The following is a 14,240-nucleotide window of genomic DNA, read 5'->3' on the forward strand; positions in this document are numbered from 1 at the left end:
AAACAATCACCTCCTTAGCAGCAGGCAGTGCGAGCCCAGCAGCAGCTTTACATGAAGATGCCAATAGCCCTGGAAGGCCGCCGACCGCGGGCCACGGCACCTCCGAGAACGGTGCTGCCCATGACCCATTGTGTCGCTACACAGTCTGTCGAAGAACAGCACTGCCGGCAGAGAGCACCTCCCCCATCCCGCCAGCCGCACCAGACTCAAAGAGCACCCTGGACGACTTCGAGGGACGCAGTTTGCTGGAATATTTGGCGCTCGCGCTGTCACAGGGCTCGTTGGTCTAGGGGTATGATTCCTGCTTAGGGTGCAGGAGGTCCCGGGTTCAAATCCCGGACGAGCCCTAGCGTTTTGTGCAAACTGGTCGCACGTCGGTGGCTGAGTCAGCGCAAAAAGCTGCCCGTCAATGTAAAGCTAATTTCATATTTGCTCTAAGGAACTGACCCTCTGGTCCGACGTATGAAGGTGATTACCAAGGTTTCGGTACAGATCGTAGCAAATGCTTGTCGGTTTAAAGTGATGAAAAAGTGTTTCCGCCCGGGATCGAACCGGGGACCTTCTGCGTGTTAGGCAGACGTGATAACCGCTACACCACGGAAACTACTGCTTTCAGGCTTGCTTCACAGAGAACTTGTAACAAGGTTGCCATCGTAACTTAAAAATTCAATAAATGCGGCACTTGCATGAAGAAGGTACATGCAGCAGATCCACACATGACGTGGCTCACTGGAGTAGTATGCGACATAGCCAGGAAAATGCTGTTCCCGCCCGGGATCGAACCGGGGACCTTCTGCGTGTGAAGCAGATGTGATAACCGCTACACTACGGAAACGACGGACACGCTCACTCCATCCTTGTACACTCGAAGGCGCCTCAGCCTTTCTTTCGCCCGCGCATGCACACACCATAGTTCTTTTGACAGCCTGAAACCCATCGCTGCCGAGGGCTCAACAAGTCTTCGGGGTGCTCGAGAGGGTGTCTGTCGTAGCATTCCGAACGAGATAGCGGCGTTTCGCGCAGTCGTTATTGCAAGTCACATTAGCAAAAACAATCACCTCCTTAGCAGCAGGCAGTGCGAGCCCAGCAGCAGCTTTACATGAAGATGCCAATAGCCCTGGAAGGCCGCCGACCGCGGGCCACGGCACCTCCGAGAAGGGTGCTGCCCATGACCCATTGTGTCGCTACACAGTCTGTCGAAGAACAGCACTGCCGGCAGAGAGCACCTCCCCCATCCCGCCAGCCGCACCAGACTCAAAGAGCACCCTGGACGACTTCGAGGGACGCAGTTTGCTGGAATATTTGGCGCTCGCGCTGTCACAGGGCTCGTTGGTCTAGGGGTATGATTCCTGCTTAGGGTGCAGGAGGTCCCGGGTTCAAATCCCGGACGAGCCCTAGCGTTTTGTGCAAACTGGTCGCACGTCGGTGGCTGAGTCAGCGCAAAAAGCTGCCCGTCAATGTAAAGCTAATTTCATATTTGCTCTAAGGAACTGACCCTCTGGTCCGACGTATGAAGGTGATTACCAAGGTTTCGGTACAGATCGTAGCAAATGCTTGTCGGTTTAAAGTGATGAAAAAGTGTTTCCGCCCGGGATCGAACCGGGGACCTTCTGCGTGTTAGGCAGACGTGATAACCGCTACACCACGGAAACTACTGCTTTCAGGCTTGCTTCACAGAGAACTTGTAACAAGGTTGCCATCGTAACTTAAAAATTCAATAAATGCGGCACTTGCATGAAGAAGGTACATGCAGCAGATCCACACATGACGTGGCTCACTGGAGTAGTATGCGACATAGGCAGGAAAATGCTGTTCCCGCCCGGGATCGAACCGGGGACCTTCTGCGTGTGAAGCAGATGTGATAACCGCTACACTACGGAAACGACGGACACGCTCACTCCATCCTTGTACACTCGAAGGCGCCTCAGCCTTTCTTTCGCCCGCGCATGCACACACCATAGTTCTTTTGACAGCCTGAAACCCATCGCTGCCGAGGGCTCAACAAGTCTTCGGGGTGCTCGAGAGGGTGTCTGTCGTAGCATCCCGAACGAGATAGCGGCGTTTCGCGCAGTCGTTATTGCAAGTCACATTAGCAAAAACAATCACCTCCTTAGCAGCAGGCAGTGCGAGCCCAGCAGCAGCTTTACATGAAGATGCCAATAGCCCTGGAAGGCCGCCGACCGCGGGCCACGGCACCTCCGAGAACGGTGCTGCCCATGACCCATTGTGTCGCTACACAGTCTGTCGAAGAACAGCACTGCCGGCAGAGAGCACCTCCCCCATCCCGCCAGCCGCACCAGACTCAAAGAGCACCCTGGACGACTTCGAGGGACGCAGTTTGCTGGAATATTTGGCGCTCGCGCTGTCACAGGGCTCGTTGGTCTAGGGGTATGATTCCTGCTTAGGGTGCAGGAGGTCCCGGGTTCAAATCCCGGACGAGCCCTAGCGTTTTGTGCAAACTGGTCGCACGTCGGTGGCTGAGTCAGCGCAAAAAGCTGCCCGTCAATGTAAAGCTAATTTCATATTTGCTCTAAGGAACTGACCCTCTGGTCCGACGTATGAAGGTGATTACCAAGGTTTCGGTACAGATCGTAGCAAATGCTTGTCGGTTTAAAGTGATGAAAAAGTGTTTCCGCCCGGGATCGAACCGGGGACCTTCTGCGTGTTAGGCAGACGTGATAACCGCTACACCACGGAAACTACTGCTTTCAGGCTTGCTTCACAGAGAACTTGTAACAAGGTTGCCATCGTAACTTAAAAATTCAATAAATGCGGCACTTGCATGAAGAAGGTACATGCAGCAGATCCACACATGACGTGGCTCACTGGAGTAGTATGCGACATAGGCAGGAAAATGCTGTTCCCGCCCGGGATCGAACCGGGGACCTTCTGCGTGTGAAGCAGATGTGATAACCGCTACACTACGGAAACGACGGACACGCTCACTCCATCCTTGTACACTCGAAGGCGCCTCAGCCTTTCTTTCGCCCGCGCATGCACACACCATAGTTCTTTTGACAGCCTGAAACCCATCGCTGCCGAGGGCTCAACAAGTCTTCGGGGTGCTCGAGAGGGTGTCTGTCGTAGCATCCCGAACGAGATAGCGGCGTTTCGCGCAGTCGTTATTGCAAGTCACATTAGCAAAAACAATCACCTCCTTAGCAGCAGGCAGTGCGAGCCCAGCAGCAGCTTTACATGAAGATGCCAATAGCCCTGGAAGGCCGCCGACCGCGGGCCACGGCACCTCCGAGAACGGTGCTGCCCATGACCCATTGTGTCGCTACACAGTCTGTCGAAGAACAGCACTGCCGGCAGAGAGCACCTCCCCCATCCCGCCAGCCGCACCAGACTCAAAGAGCACCCTGGACGACTTCGAGGGACGCAGTTTGCTGGAATATTTGGCGCTCGCGCTGTCACAGGGCTCGTTGGTCTAGGGGTATGATTCCTGCTTAGGGTGCAGGAGGTCCCGGGTTCAAATCCCGGACGAGCCCTAGCGTTTTGTGCAAACTGGTCGCACGTCGGTGGCTGAGTCAGCGCAAAAAGCTGCCCGTCAATGTAAAGCTAATTTCATATTTGCTCTAAGGAACTGCCCTCTGGTCCGACGTATGAAGGTGATTACCAAGGTTTCGGTACAGATCGTAGCAAATGCTTGTCGGTTTAAAGTGATGAAAAAGTGTTTCCGCCCGGGATCGAACCGGGGACCTTCTGCGTGTTAGGCAGACGTGATAACCGCTACACCACGGAAACTACTGCTTTCAGGCTTGCTTCACAGAGAACTTGTAACAAGGTTGCCATCGTAACTTAAAAATTCAATAAATGCGGCACTTGCATGAAGAAGGTACATGCAGCAGATCCACACATGACGTGGCTCACTGGAGTAGTATGCGACATAGGCAGGAAAATGCTGTTCCCGCCCGGGATCGAACCGGGGACCTTCTGCGTGTGAAGCAGATGTGATAACCGCTACACTACGGAAACGACGGACACGCTCACTCCATCCTTGTACACTCGAAGGCGCCTCAGCCTTTCTTTCGCCCGCGCATGCACACACCATAGTTCTTTTGACAGCCTGAAACCCATCGCTGCCGAGGGCTCAACAAGTCTTCGGGGTGCTCGAGAGGGTGTCTGTCGTAGCATCCCGAACGAGATAGCGGCGTTTCGCGCAGTCGTTATTGCAAGTCACATTAGCAAAAACAATCACCTCCTTAGCAGCAGGCAGTGCGAGCCCAGCAGCAGCTTTACATGAAGATGCCAATAGCCCTGGAAGGCCGCCGACCGCGGGCCACGGCACCTCCGAGAAGGGTGCTGCCCATGACCCATTGTGTCGCTACACAGTCTGTCGAAGAACAGCACTGCCGGCAGAGAGCACCTCCCCCATCCCGCCAGCCGCACCAGACTCAAAGAGCACCCTGGACGACTTCGAGGGACGCAGTTTGCTGGAATATTTGGCGCTCGCGCTGTCACAGGGCTCGTTGGTCTAGGGGTATGATTCCTGCTTAGGGTGCAGGAGGTCCCGGGTTCAAATCCCGGACGAGCCCTAGCGTTTTGTGCAAACTGGTCGCACGTCGGTGGCTGAGTCAGCGCAAAAAGCTGCCCGTCAATGTAAAGCTAATTTCATATTTGCTCTAAGGAACTGCCCTCTGGTCCGACGTATGAAGGTGATTACCAAGGTTTCGGTACAGATCGTAGCAAATGCTTGTCGGTTTAAAGTGATGAAAAAGTGTTTCCGCCCGGGATCGAACCGGGGACCTTCTGCGTGTTAGGCAGACGTGATAACCGCTACACCACGGAAACTACTGCTTTCAGGCTTGCTTCACAGAGAACTTGTAACAAGGTTGCCATCGTAACTTAAAAATTCAATAAATGCGGCACTTGCATGAAGAAGGTACATGCAGCAGATCCACACATGACGTGGCTCACTGGAGTAGTATGCGACATAGGCAGGAAAATGCTGTTCCCGCCCGGGATCGAACCGGGGACCTTCTGCGTGTGAAGCAGATGTGATAACCGCTACACTACGGAAACGACGGACACGCTCACTCCATCCTTGTACACTCGAAGGCGCCTCAGCCTTTCTTTCGCCCGCGCATGCACACACCATAGTTCTTTTGACAGCCTGAAACCCATCGCTGCCGAGGGCTCAACAAGTCTTCGGGGTGCTCGAGAGGGTGTCTGTCGTAGCATCCCGAACGAGATAGCGGCGTTTCGCGCAGTCGTTATTGCAAGTCACATTAGCAAAAACAATCACCTCCTTAGCAGCAGGCAGTGCGAGCCCAGCAGCAGCTTTACATGAAGATGCCAATAGCCCTGGAAGGCCGCCGACCGCGGGCCACGGCACCTCCGAGAACGGTGCTGCCCATGACCCATTGTGTCGCTACACAGTCTGTCGAAGAACAGCACTGCCGGCAGAGAGCACCTCCCCCATCCCGCCAGCCGCACCAGACTCAAAGAGCACCCTGGACGACTTCGAGGGACGCAGTTTGCTGGAATATTTGGCGCTCGCGCTGTCACAGGGCTCGTTGGTCTAGGGGTATGATTCCTGCTTAGGGTGCAGGAGGTCCCGGGTTCAAATCCCGGACGAGCCCTAGCGTTTTGTGCAAACTGGTCGCACGTCGGTGGCTGAGTCAGCGCAAAAAGCTGCCCGTCAATGTAAAGCTAATTTCATATTTGCTCTAAGGAACTGACCCTCTGGTCCGACGTATGAAGGTGATTACCAAGGTTTCGGTACAGATCGTAGCAAATGCTTGTCGGTTTAAAGTGATGAAAAAGTGTTTCCGCCCGGGATCGAACCGGGGACCTTCTGCGTGTTAGGCAGACGTGATAACCGCTACACCACGGAAACTACTGCTTTCAGGCTTGCTTCACAGAGAACTTGTAACAAGGTTGCCATCGTAACTTAAAAATTCAATAAATGCGGCACTTGCATGAAGAAGGTACATGCAGCAGATCCACACATGACGTGGCTCACTGGAGTAGTATGCGACATAGGCAGGAAAATGCTGTTCCCGCCCGGGATCGAACCGGGGACCTTCTGCGTGTGAAGCAGATGTGATAACCGCTACACTACGGAAACGACGGACACGCTCACTCCATCCTTGTACACTCGAAGGCGCCTCAGCCTTTCTTTCGCCCGCGCATGCACACACCATAGTTCTTTTGACAGCCTGAAACCCATCGCTGCCGAGGGCTCAACAAGTCTTCGGGGTGCTCGAGAGGGTGTCTGTCGTAGCATCCCGAACGAGATAGCGGCGTTTCGCGCAGTCGTTATTGCAAGTCACATTAGCAAAAACAATCACCTCCTTAGCAGCAGGCAGTGCGAGCCCAGCAGCAGCTTTACATGAAGATGCCAATAGCCCTGGAAGGCCGCCGACCGCGGGCCACGGCACCTCCGAGAACGGTGCTGCCCATGACCCATTGTGTCGCTACACAGTCTGTCGAAGAACAGCACTGCCGGCAGAGAGCACCTCCCCCATCCCGCCAGCCGCACCAGACTCAAAGAGCACCCTGGACGACTTCGAGGGACGCAGTTTGCTGGAATATTTGGCGCTCGCGCTGTCACAGGGCTCGTTGGTCTAGGGGTATGATTCCTGCTTAGGGTGCAGGAGGTCCCGGGTTCAAATCCCGGACGAGCCCTAGCGTTTTGTGCAAACTGGTCGCACGTCGGTGGCTGAGTCAGCGCAAAAAGCTGCCCGTCAATGTAAAGCTAATTTCATATTTGCTCTAAGGAACTGCCCTCTGGTCCGACGTATGAAGGTGATTACCAAGGTTTCGGTACAGATCGTAGCAAATGCTTGTCGGTTTAAAGTGATGAAAAAGTGTTTCCGCCCGGGATCGAACCGGGGACCTTCTGCGTGTTAGGCAGACGTGATAACCGCTACACCACGGAAACTACTGCTTTCAGGCTTGCTTCACAGAGAACTTGTAACAAGGTTGCCATCGTAACTTAAAAATTCAATAAATGCGGCACTTGCATGAAGAAGGTACATGCAGCAGATCCACACATGACGTGGCTCACTGGAGTAGTATGCGACATAGGCAGGAAAATGCTGTTCCCGCCCGGGATCGAACCGGGGACCTTCTGCGTGTGAAGCAGATGTGATAACCGCTACACTACGGAAACGACGGACACGCTCACTCCATCCTTGTACACTCGAAGGCGCCTCAGCCTTTCTTTCGCCCGCGCATGCACACACCATAGTTCTTTTGACAGCCTGAAACCCATCGCTGCCGAGGGCTCAACAAGTCTTCGGGGTGCTCGAGAGGGTGTCTGTCGTAGCATCCCGAACGAGATAGCGGCGTTTCGCGCAGTCGTTATTGCAAGTCACATTAGCAAAAACAATCACCTCCTTAGCAGCAGGCAGTGCGAGCCCAGCAGCAGCTTTACATGAAGATGCCAATAGCCCTGGAAGGCCGCCGACCGCGGGCCACGGCACCTCCGAGAACGGTGCTGCCCATGACCCATTGTGTCGCTACACAGTCTGTCGAAGAACAGCACTGCCGGCAGAGAGCACCTCCCCCATCCCGCCAGCCGCACCAGACTCAAAGAGCACCCTGGACGACTTCGAGGGACGCAGTTTGCTGGAATATTTGGCGCTCGCGCTGTCACAGGGCTCGTTGGTCTAGGGGTATGATTCCTGCTTAGGGTGCAGGAGGTCCCGGGTTCAAATCCCGGACGAGCCCTAGCGTTTTGTGCAAACTGGTCGCACGTCGGTGGCTGAGTCAGCGCAAAAAGCTGCCCGTCAATGTAAAGCTAATTTCATATTTGCTCTAAGGAACTGCCCTCTGGTCCGACGTATGAAGGTGATTACCAAGGTTTCGGTACAGATCGTAGCAAATGCTTGTCGGTTTAAAGTGATGAAAAAGTGTTTCCGCCCGGGATCGAACCGGGGACCTTCTGCGTGTTAGGCAGACGTGATAACCGCTACACCACGGAAACTACTGCTTTCAGGCTTGCTTCACAGAGAACTTGTAACAAGGTTGCCATCGTAACTTAAAAATTCAATAAATGCGGCACTTGCATGAAGAAGGTACATGCAGCAGATCCACACATGACGTGGCTCACTGGAGTAGTATGCGACATAGGCAGGAAAATGCTGTTCCCGCCCGGGATCGAACCGGGGACCTTCTGCGTGTGAAGCAGATGTGATAACCGCTACACTACGGAAACGACGGACACGCTCACTCCATCCTTGTACACTCGAAGGCGCCTCAGCCTTTCTTTCGCCCGCGCATGCACACACCATAGTTCTTTTGACAGCCTGAAACCCATCGCTGCCGAGGGCTCAACAAGTCTTCGGGGTGCTCGAGAGGGTGTCTGTCGTAGCATCCCGAACGAGATAGCGGCGTTTCGCGCAGTCGTTATTGCAAGTCACATTAGCAAAAACAATCACCTCCTTAGCAGCAGGCAGTGCGAGCCCAGCAGCAGCTTTACATGAAGATGCCAATAGCCCTGGAAGGCCGCCGACCGCGGGCCACGGCACCTCCGAGAAGGGTGCTGCCCATGACCCATTGTGTCGCTACACAGTCTGTCGAAGAACAGCACTGCCGGCAGAGAGCACCTCCCCCATCCCGCCAGCCGCACCAGACTCAAAGAGCACCCTGGACGACTTCGAGGGACGCAGTTTGCTGGAATATTTGGCGCTCGCGCTGTCACAGGGCTCGTTGGTCTAGGGGTATGATTCCTGCTTAGGGTGCAGGAGGTCCCGGGTTCAAATCCCGGACGAGCCCTAGCGTTTTGTGCAAACTGGTCGCACGTCGGTGGCTGAGTCAGCGCAAAAAGCTGCCCGTCAATGTAAAGCTAATTTCATATTTGCTCTAAGGAACTGACCCTCTGGTCCGACGTATGAAGGTGATTACCAAGGTTTCGGTACAGATCGTAGCAAATGCTTGTCGGTTTAAAGTGATGAAAAAGTGTTTCCGCCCGGGATCGAACCGGGGACCTTCTGCGTGTTAGGCAGACGTGATAACCGCTACACCACGGAAACTACTGCTTTCAGGCTTGCTTCACAGAGAACTTGTAACAAGGTTGCCATCGTAACTTAAAAATTCAATAAATGCGGCACTTGCATGAAGAAGGTACATGCAGCAGATCCACACATGACGTGGCTCACTGGAGTAGTATGCGACATAGGCAGGAAAATGCTGTTCCCGCCCGGGATCGAACCGGGGACCTTCTGCGTGTGAAGCAGATGTGATAACCGCTACACTACGGAAACGACGGACACGCTCACTCCATCCTTGTACACTCGAAGGCGCCTCAGCCTTTCTTTCGCCCGCGCATGCACACACCATAGTTCTTTTGACAGCCTGAAACCCATCGCTGCCGAGGGCTCAACAAGTCTTCGGGGTGCTCGAGAGGGTGTCTGTCGTAGCATCCCGAACGAGATAGCGGCGTTTCGCGCAGTCGTTATTGCAAGTCACATTAGCAAAAACAATCACCTCCTTAGCAGCAGGCAGTGCGAGCCCAGCAGCAGCTTTACATGAAGATGCCAATAGCCCTGGAAGGCCGCCGACCGCGGGCCACGGCACCTCCGAGAACGGTGCTGCCCATGACCCATTGTGTCGCTACACAGTCTGTCGAAGAACAGCACTGCCGGCAGAGAGCACCTCCCCCATCCCGCCAGCCGCACCAGACTCAAAGAGCACCCTGGACGACTTCGAGGGACGCAGTTTGCTGGAATATTTGGCGCTCGCGCTGTCACAGGGCTCGTTGGTCTAGGGGTATGATTCCTGCTTAGGGTGCAGGAGGTCCCGGGTTCAAATCCCGGACGAGCCCTAGCGTTTTGTGCAAACTGGTCGCACGTCGGTGGCTGAGTCAGCGCAAAAAGCTGCCCGTCAATGTAAAGCTAATTTCATATTTGCTCTAAGGAACTGCCCTCTGGTCCGACGTATGAAGGTGATTACCAAGGTTTCGGTACAGATCGTAGCAAATGCTTGTCGGTTTAAAGTGATGAAAAAGTGTTTCCGCCCGGGATCGAACCGGGGACCTTCTGCGTGTTAGGCAGACGTGATAACCGCTACACCACGGAAACTACTGCTTTCAGGCTTGCTTCACAGACAACTTGTAACAAGGTTGCCATCGTAACTTAAAAATTCAATAAATGCGGCACTTGCATGAAGAAGGTACATGCAGCAGATCCACACATGACGTGGCTCACTGGAGTAGTATGCGACATAGGCAGGAAAATGCTGTTCCCGCCCGGGATCGAACCGGGGACCTTCTGCGTGTGAAGCAGATGTGATAACCGCTACACTACGGAAACGACGGACACGCTCACTCCATCCTTGTACACTCGAAGGCGCCTCAGCCTTTCTTTCGCCCGCGCATGCACACACCATAGTTCTTTTGACAGCCTGAAACCCATCGCTGCCGAGGGCTCAACAAGTCTTCGGGGTGCTCGAGAGGGTGTCTGTCGTAGCATCCCGAACGAGATAGCGGCGTTTCGCGCAGTCGTTATTGCAAGTCACATTAGCAAAAACAATCACCTCCTTAGCAGCAGGCAGTGCGAGCCCAGCAGCAGCTTTACATGAAGATGCCAATAGCCCTGGAAGGCCGCCGACCGCGGGCCACGGCACCTCCGAGAACGGTGCTGCCCATGACCCATTGTGTCGCTACACAGTCTGTCGAAGAACAGCACTGCCGGCAGAGAGCACCTCCCCCATCCCGCCAGCCGCACCAGACTCAAAGAGCACCCTGGACGACTTCGAGGGACGCAGTTTGCTGGAATATTTGGCGCTCGCGCTGTCACAGGGCTCGTTGGTCTAGGGGTATGATTCCTGCTTAGGGTGCAGGAGGTCCCGGGTTCAAATCCCGGACGAGCCCTAGCGTTTTGTGCAAACTGGTCGCACGTCGGTGGCTGAGTCAGCGCAAAAAGCTGCCCGTCAATGTAAAGCTAATTTCATATTTGCTCTAAGGAACTGCCCTCTGGTCCGACGTATGAAGGTGATTACCAAGGTTTCGGTACAGATCGTAGCAAATGCTTGTCGGTTTAAAGTGATGAAAAAGTGTTTCCGCCCGGGATCGAACCGGGGACCTTCTGCGTGTTAGGCAGACGTGATAACCGCTACACCACGGAAACTACTGCTTTCAGGCTTGCTTCACAGACAACTTGTAACAAGGTTGCCATCGTAACTTAAAAATTCAATAAATGCGGCACTTGCATGAAGAAGGTACATGCAGCAGATCCACACATGACGTGGCTCACTGGAGTAGTATGCGACATAGGCAGGAAAATGCTGTTCCCGCCCGGGATCGAACCGGGGACCTTCTGCGTGTGAAGCAGATGTGATAACCGCTACACTACGGAAACGACGGACACGCTCACTCCATCCTTGTACACTCGAAGGCGCCTCAGCCTTTCTTTCGCCCGCGCATGCACACACCATAGTTCTTTTGACAGCCTGAAACCCATCGCTGCCGAGGGCTCAACAAGTCTTCGGGGTGCTCGAGAGGGTGTCTGCCGTAGCATCCCGAACGAGATAGCGGCGTTTCGCGCAGTCGTTATTGCAAGTCACATTAGCAAAAACAATCACCTCCTTAGCAGCAGGCAGTGCGAGCCCAGCAGCAGCTTTACATGAAGATGCCAATAGCCCTGGAAGGCCGCCGACCGCGGGCCACGGCACCTCCGAGAAGGGTGCTGCCCATGACCCATTGTGTCGCTACACAGTCTGTCGAAGAACAGCACTGCCGGCAGAGAGCACCTCCCCCATCCCGCCAGCCGCACCAGACTCAAAGAGCACCCTGGACGACTTCGAGGGACGCAGTTTGCTGGAATATTTGGCGCTCGCGCTGTCACAGGGCTCGTTGGTCTAGGGGTATGATTCCTGCTTAGGGTGCAGGAGGTCCCGGGTTCAAATCCCGGACGAGCCCTAGCGTTTTGTGCAAACTGGTCGCACGTCGGTGGCTGAGTCAGCGCAAAAAGCTGCCCGTCAATGTAAAGCTAATTTCATATTTGCTCTAAGGAACTGACCCTCTGGTCCGACGTATGAAGGTGATTACCAAGGTTTCGGTACAGATCGTAGCAAATGCTTGTCGGTTTAAAGTGATGAAAAAGTGTTTCCGCCCGGGATCGAACCGGGGACCTTCTGCGTGTTAGGCAGACGTGATAACCGCTACACCACGGAAACTACTGCTTTCAGGCTTGCTTCACAGAGAACTTGTAACAAGGTTGCCATCGTAACTTAAAAATTCAATAAATGCGGCACTTGCATGAAGAAGGTACATGCAGCAGATCCACACATGACGTGGCTCACTGGAGTAGTATGCGACATAGGCAGGAAAATGCTGTTCCCGCCCGGGATCGAACCGGGGACCTTCTGCGTGTGAAGCAGATGTGATAACCGCTACACTACGGAAACGACGGACACGCTCACTCCATCCTTGTACACTCGAAGGCGCCTCAGCCTTTCTTTCGCCCGCGCATGCACACACCATAGTTCTTTTGACAGCCTGAAACCCATCGCTGCCGAGGGCTCAACAAGTCTTCGGGGTGCTCGAGAGGGTGTCTGTCGTAGCATTCCGAACGAGATAGCGGCGTTTCGCGCAGTCGTTATTGCAAGTCACATTAGCAAAAACAATCACCTCCTTAGCAGCAGGCAGTGCGAGCCCAGCAGCAGCTTTACATGAAGATGCCAATAGCCCTGGAAGGCCGCCGACCGCGGGCCACGGCACCTCCGAGAAGGGTGCTGCCCATGACCCATTGTGTCGCTACACAGTCTGTCGAAGAACAGCACTGCCGGCAGAGAGCACCTCCCCCATCCCGCCAGCCGCACCAGACTCAAAGAGCACCCTGGACGACTTCGAGGGACGCAGTTTGCTGGAATATTTGGCGCTCGCGCTGTCACAGGGCTCGTTGGTCTAGGGGTATGATTCCTGCTTAGGGTGCAGGAGGTCCCGGGTTCAAATCCCGGACGAGCCCTAGCGTTTTGTGCAAACTGGTCGCACGTCGGTGGCTGAGTCAGCGCAAAAAGCTGCCCGTCAATGTAAAGCTAATTTCATATTTGCTCTAAGGAACTGACCCTCTGGTCCGACGTATGAAGGTGATTACCAAGGTTTCGGTACAGATCGTAGCAAATGCTTGTCGGTTTAAAGTGATGAAAAAGTGTTTCCGCCCGGGATCGAACCGGGGACCTTCTGCGTGTTAGGCAGACGTGATAACCGCTACACCACGGAAACTACTGCTTTCAGGCTTGCTTCACAGAGAACTTGTAACAAGGTTGCCATCGTAACTTAAAAATTCAATAAATGCGGCACTTGCATGAAGAAGGTACATGCAGCAGATCCACACATGACGTGGCTCACTGGAGTAGTATGCGACATAGGCAGGAAAATGCTGTTCCCGCCCGGGATCGAACCGGGGACCTTCTGCGTGTGAAGCAGATGTGATAACCGCTACACTACGGAAACGACGGACACGCTCACTCCATCCTTGTACACTCGAAGGCGCCTCGGCCTTTCTTTCGCCCGCGCATGCACACACCATAGTTCTTTTGACAGCCTGAAACCCATCGCTGCCGAGGGCTCAACAAGTCTTCGGGGTGCTCGAGAGGGTGTCTGTCGTAGCATCCCGAACGAGATAGCGGCGTTTCGCGCAGTCGTTATTGCAAGTCACATTAGCAAAAACAATCACCTCCTTAGCAGCAGGCAGTGCGAGCCCAGCAGCAGCTTTACATGAAGATGCCAATAGCCCTGGAAGGCCGCCGACCGCGGGCCACGGCACCTCCGAGAACGGTGCTGCCCATGACCCATTGTGTCGCTACACAGTCTGTCGAAGAACAGCACTGCCGGCAGAGAGCACCTCCCCCATCCCGCCAGCCGCACCAGACTCAAAGAGCACCCTGGACGACTTCGAGGGACGCAGTTTGCTGGAATATTTGGCGCTCGCGCTGTCACAGGGCTCGTTGGTCTAGGGGTATGATTCCTGCTTAGGGTGCAGGAGGTCCCGGGTTCAAATCCCGGACGAGCCCTAGCGTTTTGTGCAAACTGGTCGCACGTCGGTGGCTGAGTCAGCGCAAAAAGCTGCCCGTCAATGTAAAGCTAATTTCATATTTGCTCTAAGGAACTGCCCTCTGGTCCGACGTATGAAGGTGATTACCAAGGTTTCGGTACAGATCGTAGCAAATGCTTGTCGGTTTAAAGTGATGAAAAAGTGTTTCCGCCCGGGATCGAACCGGGGACCTTCTGCGTGTTAGGCAGACGTGATAACCGCTACACCACGGAAACTACTGCTTTCAGGCTTGCT

General features: G+C 54.4%; 41 non-coding genes across 41 annotated transcripts; 14 read left to right on the plus strand and 27 right to left on the minus strand.

Annotated features, from left to right (window-relative positions):
- Positions 1-275: 275 nt before the first annotated feature.
- On the plus strand, positions 276-347 carry Trnap-agg (transfer RNA proline (anticodon AGG)). Its single transcript has one exon. It is a non-coding gene; the product is annotated as a tRNA-Pro (tRNA).
- A 184-nt stretch (positions 348-531) lies between these two features.
- On the minus strand, positions 532-604 carry Trnav-aac (transfer RNA valine (anticodon AAC)). The gene has a single exon. It is a non-coding gene; the product is annotated as a tRNA-Val (tRNA).
- Positions 605-762: 158 nt separating this feature from the next.
- On the minus strand, positions 763-835 carry Trnav-cac (transfer RNA valine (anticodon CAC)). The gene has a single exon. It is a non-coding gene; the product is annotated as a tRNA-Val (tRNA).
- Positions 836-1,323: 488 nt separating this feature from the next.
- On the plus strand, positions 1,324-1,395 carry Trnap-agg (transfer RNA proline (anticodon AGG)). The gene has a single exon. It is a non-coding gene; the product is annotated as a tRNA-Pro (tRNA).
- Positions 1,396-1,579: 184 nt separating this feature from the next.
- On the minus strand, positions 1,580-1,652 carry Trnav-aac (transfer RNA valine (anticodon AAC)). The gene has a single exon. It is a non-coding gene; the product is annotated as a tRNA-Val (tRNA).
- Positions 1,653-1,810: 158 nt separating this feature from the next.
- Trnav-cac (transfer RNA valine (anticodon CAC)) lies at positions 1,811-1,883 on the minus strand. Its single transcript has one exon. It is a non-coding gene; the product is annotated as a tRNA-Val (tRNA).
- Positions 1,884-2,371: 488 nt separating this feature from the next.
- Trnap-agg (transfer RNA proline (anticodon AGG)) lies at positions 2,372-2,443 on the plus strand. Its single transcript has one exon. It is a non-coding gene; the product is annotated as a tRNA-Pro (tRNA).
- A 184-nt stretch (positions 2,444-2,627) lies between these two features.
- On the minus strand, positions 2,628-2,700 carry Trnav-aac (transfer RNA valine (anticodon AAC)). Its single transcript has one exon. It is a non-coding gene; the product is annotated as a tRNA-Val (tRNA).
- A 158-nt stretch (positions 2,701-2,858) lies between these two features.
- Positions 2,859-2,931, minus strand: Trnav-cac (transfer RNA valine (anticodon CAC)). The gene has a single exon. It is a non-coding gene; the product is annotated as a tRNA-Val (tRNA).
- A 488-nt stretch (positions 2,932-3,419) lies between these two features.
- Trnap-agg (transfer RNA proline (anticodon AGG)) lies at positions 3,420-3,491 on the plus strand. Its single transcript has one exon. It is a non-coding gene; the product is annotated as a tRNA-Pro (tRNA).
- A 183-nt stretch (positions 3,492-3,674) lies between these two features.
- Trnav-aac (transfer RNA valine (anticodon AAC)) lies at positions 3,675-3,747 on the minus strand. Its single transcript has one exon. It is a non-coding gene; the product is annotated as a tRNA-Val (tRNA).
- Positions 3,748-3,905: 158 nt separating this feature from the next.
- Positions 3,906-3,978, minus strand: Trnav-cac (transfer RNA valine (anticodon CAC)). Its single transcript has one exon. It is a non-coding gene; the product is annotated as a tRNA-Val (tRNA).
- A 488-nt stretch (positions 3,979-4,466) lies between these two features.
- Positions 4,467-4,538, plus strand: Trnap-agg (transfer RNA proline (anticodon AGG)). Its single transcript has one exon. It is a non-coding gene; the product is annotated as a tRNA-Pro (tRNA).
- Positions 4,539-4,721: 183 nt separating this feature from the next.
- On the minus strand, positions 4,722-4,794 carry Trnav-aac (transfer RNA valine (anticodon AAC)). The gene has a single exon. It is a non-coding gene; the product is annotated as a tRNA-Val (tRNA).
- A 158-nt stretch (positions 4,795-4,952) lies between these two features.
- On the minus strand, positions 4,953-5,025 carry Trnav-cac (transfer RNA valine (anticodon CAC)). Its single transcript has one exon. It is a non-coding gene; the product is annotated as a tRNA-Val (tRNA).
- A 488-nt stretch (positions 5,026-5,513) lies between these two features.
- On the plus strand, positions 5,514-5,585 carry Trnap-agg (transfer RNA proline (anticodon AGG)). The gene has a single exon. It is a non-coding gene; the product is annotated as a tRNA-Pro (tRNA).
- A 184-nt stretch (positions 5,586-5,769) lies between these two features.
- Trnav-aac (transfer RNA valine (anticodon AAC)) lies at positions 5,770-5,842 on the minus strand. The gene has a single exon. It is a non-coding gene; the product is annotated as a tRNA-Val (tRNA).
- Positions 5,843-6,000: 158 nt separating this feature from the next.
- Positions 6,001-6,073, minus strand: Trnav-cac (transfer RNA valine (anticodon CAC)). The gene has a single exon. It is a non-coding gene; the product is annotated as a tRNA-Val (tRNA).
- Positions 6,074-6,561: 488 nt separating this feature from the next.
- Trnap-agg (transfer RNA proline (anticodon AGG)) lies at positions 6,562-6,633 on the plus strand. Its single transcript has one exon. It is a non-coding gene; the product is annotated as a tRNA-Pro (tRNA).
- Positions 6,634-6,816: 183 nt separating this feature from the next.
- Positions 6,817-6,889, minus strand: Trnav-aac (transfer RNA valine (anticodon AAC)). The gene has a single exon. It is a non-coding gene; the product is annotated as a tRNA-Val (tRNA).
- A 158-nt stretch (positions 6,890-7,047) lies between these two features.
- Positions 7,048-7,120, minus strand: Trnav-cac (transfer RNA valine (anticodon CAC)). The gene has a single exon. It is a non-coding gene; the product is annotated as a tRNA-Val (tRNA).
- Positions 7,121-7,608: 488 nt separating this feature from the next.
- Trnap-agg (transfer RNA proline (anticodon AGG)) lies at positions 7,609-7,680 on the plus strand. Its single transcript has one exon. It is a non-coding gene; the product is annotated as a tRNA-Pro (tRNA).
- Positions 7,681-7,863: 183 nt separating this feature from the next.
- On the minus strand, positions 7,864-7,936 carry Trnav-aac (transfer RNA valine (anticodon AAC)). The gene has a single exon. It is a non-coding gene; the product is annotated as a tRNA-Val (tRNA).
- Positions 7,937-8,094: 158 nt separating this feature from the next.
- Positions 8,095-8,167, minus strand: Trnav-cac (transfer RNA valine (anticodon CAC)). Its single transcript has one exon. It is a non-coding gene; the product is annotated as a tRNA-Val (tRNA).
- A 488-nt stretch (positions 8,168-8,655) lies between these two features.
- Positions 8,656-8,727, plus strand: Trnap-agg (transfer RNA proline (anticodon AGG)). The gene has a single exon. It is a non-coding gene; the product is annotated as a tRNA-Pro (tRNA).
- A 184-nt stretch (positions 8,728-8,911) lies between these two features.
- Trnav-aac (transfer RNA valine (anticodon AAC)) lies at positions 8,912-8,984 on the minus strand. The gene has a single exon. It is a non-coding gene; the product is annotated as a tRNA-Val (tRNA).
- Positions 8,985-9,142: 158 nt separating this feature from the next.
- Trnav-cac (transfer RNA valine (anticodon CAC)) lies at positions 9,143-9,215 on the minus strand. Its single transcript has one exon. It is a non-coding gene; the product is annotated as a tRNA-Val (tRNA).
- A 488-nt stretch (positions 9,216-9,703) lies between these two features.
- Positions 9,704-9,775, plus strand: Trnap-agg (transfer RNA proline (anticodon AGG)). Its single transcript has one exon. It is a non-coding gene; the product is annotated as a tRNA-Pro (tRNA).
- Positions 9,776-9,958: 183 nt separating this feature from the next.
- On the minus strand, positions 9,959-10,031 carry Trnav-aac (transfer RNA valine (anticodon AAC)). The gene has a single exon. It is a non-coding gene; the product is annotated as a tRNA-Val (tRNA).
- A 158-nt stretch (positions 10,032-10,189) lies between these two features.
- Positions 10,190-10,262, minus strand: Trnav-cac (transfer RNA valine (anticodon CAC)). Its single transcript has one exon. It is a non-coding gene; the product is annotated as a tRNA-Val (tRNA).
- A 488-nt stretch (positions 10,263-10,750) lies between these two features.
- Trnap-agg (transfer RNA proline (anticodon AGG)) lies at positions 10,751-10,822 on the plus strand. Its single transcript has one exon. It is a non-coding gene; the product is annotated as a tRNA-Pro (tRNA).
- A 183-nt stretch (positions 10,823-11,005) lies between these two features.
- Positions 11,006-11,078, minus strand: Trnav-aac (transfer RNA valine (anticodon AAC)). Its single transcript has one exon. It is a non-coding gene; the product is annotated as a tRNA-Val (tRNA).
- Positions 11,079-11,236: 158 nt separating this feature from the next.
- Positions 11,237-11,309, minus strand: Trnav-cac (transfer RNA valine (anticodon CAC)). The gene has a single exon. It is a non-coding gene; the product is annotated as a tRNA-Val (tRNA).
- Positions 11,310-11,797: 488 nt separating this feature from the next.
- On the plus strand, positions 11,798-11,869 carry Trnap-agg (transfer RNA proline (anticodon AGG)). Its single transcript has one exon. It is a non-coding gene; the product is annotated as a tRNA-Pro (tRNA).
- Positions 11,870-12,053: 184 nt separating this feature from the next.
- On the minus strand, positions 12,054-12,126 carry Trnav-aac (transfer RNA valine (anticodon AAC)). Its single transcript has one exon. It is a non-coding gene; the product is annotated as a tRNA-Val (tRNA).
- Positions 12,127-12,284: 158 nt separating this feature from the next.
- Trnav-cac (transfer RNA valine (anticodon CAC)) lies at positions 12,285-12,357 on the minus strand. Its single transcript has one exon. It is a non-coding gene; the product is annotated as a tRNA-Val (tRNA).
- A 488-nt stretch (positions 12,358-12,845) lies between these two features.
- Trnap-agg (transfer RNA proline (anticodon AGG)) lies at positions 12,846-12,917 on the plus strand. The gene has a single exon. It is a non-coding gene; the product is annotated as a tRNA-Pro (tRNA).
- Positions 12,918-13,101: 184 nt separating this feature from the next.
- Positions 13,102-13,174, minus strand: Trnav-aac (transfer RNA valine (anticodon AAC)). The gene has a single exon. It is a non-coding gene; the product is annotated as a tRNA-Val (tRNA).
- Positions 13,175-13,332: 158 nt separating this feature from the next.
- Positions 13,333-13,405, minus strand: Trnav-cac (transfer RNA valine (anticodon CAC)). The gene has a single exon. It is a non-coding gene; the product is annotated as a tRNA-Val (tRNA).
- Positions 13,406-13,893: 488 nt separating this feature from the next.
- On the plus strand, positions 13,894-13,965 carry Trnap-agg (transfer RNA proline (anticodon AGG)). The gene has a single exon. It is a non-coding gene; the product is annotated as a tRNA-Pro (tRNA).
- A 183-nt stretch (positions 13,966-14,148) lies between these two features.
- On the minus strand, positions 14,149-14,221 carry Trnav-aac (transfer RNA valine (anticodon AAC)). Its single transcript has one exon. It is a non-coding gene; the product is annotated as a tRNA-Val (tRNA).
- Between the last annotated feature and the right edge of the window lie 19 nt (positions 14,222-14,240).

This window comes from Schistocerca nitens, chromosome 2 (genome assembly GCF_023898315.1).
Source record: "Schistocerca nitens isolate TAMUIC-IGC-003100 chromosome 2, iqSchNite1.1, whole genome shotgun sequence".
Lineage (NCBI taxonomy): Eukaryota > Metazoa > Arthropoda > Insecta > Orthoptera > Acrididae > Schistocerca > Schistocerca nitens.